This window comes from Balaenoptera acutorostrata, chromosome 7 (genome assembly GCF_949987535.1).
Source record: "Balaenoptera acutorostrata chromosome 7, mBalAcu1.1, whole genome shotgun sequence".
Lineage (NCBI taxonomy): Eukaryota > Metazoa > Chordata > Mammalia > Artiodactyla > Balaenopteridae > Balaenoptera > Balaenoptera acutorostrata.
Window position 1 is genome coordinate 6,693,852 of NC_080070.1, and position 1,089 is coordinate 6,694,940.

General features: G+C 46.5%; 1 pseudogene; it reads right to left on the minus strand.

Moving 5' to 3' along the window:
• Positions 1-466: 466 nt before the first annotated feature.
• LOC130708556 (60S ribosomal protein L37a-like) lies at positions 467-754 on the minus strand (annotated as a pseudogene).
• Between the last annotated feature and the right edge of the window lie 335 nt (positions 755-1,089).

Genomic DNA, 1,089 nt, shown 5'->3' on the forward strand with positions numbered 1-1,089 from the left:
TCTGGGGACCCAGAGTCTTTTTTTTTTTAATTAATTAATTTTTGGTTGCATTGGTTCTTCATTGCTGTGCGCGGGCTTTCTCTAGTTGTGGTGAGCGGGGGCTACTCTTCGTTGCGGTGCGCAGGCTTCTCATTGCGGCGGCTTCTCTTGTTGCGGAGCACGGGCCCCAGGCTCTCGCGGGGCAGTAGTTGTGGCGCAGGGTCTTAGTTGCTCCGCGGCATGTGGGATCTTCCCGGACCGGGGCTCGAACCGGTGCCCCTGCGTTGGCAGGCAGATTCTTAACCACTGCACCACCAGGGAAGTCCCTGGGGACCCAGAGTCTTTTATACAAAATAGATTAAATGGTTGGGGATAAAAAGAAACAGAAACTTCTAGGAGTCCTTGTAAGAACAAGCCTTGGTTTTTGTTGTTGTTGTTGTTGTTCCATAAATTAACCCATTTATTGTAGGCTAGCAATGTTTCAAATGGTGGCGCTTCTACTGGTCCTTCAATTCCTTCCGTCTTCTGATGGCTGACTTTACTGTGACGGCAGAAGTGGTGTCGTAGGTCCAGCACCACCAGCTACAGTTTTCATGCGGGAACCACAGTGCGAAATGCCCACAGCTCGTCTCTTCATCTCGATTTTGCCCCAGAAGGAGCAAGAGTACTTGGCGTGCTGGCTGATTTCAATTGTCTTCACCATTTTCCGGAGGGCGGCACCGTAATGGGTCCCGTATTTACCCACCATTCTGACCTTCTTGGTGCATTTAGCCATGTCGCCACCACCTAGGTCTGAGCCCAGAGAGGAGAAGACCTGTTGATTGGCTCCTAATGGAAACTAAAGGTAAAGGTATAAAATGATAACATTGAGATGAAAGTTAATAAAAATTGGTATATGTAAATAGGCTTTATATAAGATGGTTACATCTCTTGTTTAGTTATATTGTAGGGTAGACATGTTTCACTGGGGATTACTTCCCTTGTGTGGCATTATAAGACAGGGCTTATGCACCTGCCCCTGAGGAAATATTTATTAAACCAACTAAAGGAAACTGATAGTGTTACCTGGGACTGTACAACATAAAGGAAAACTAAGAACTAATATTCAGG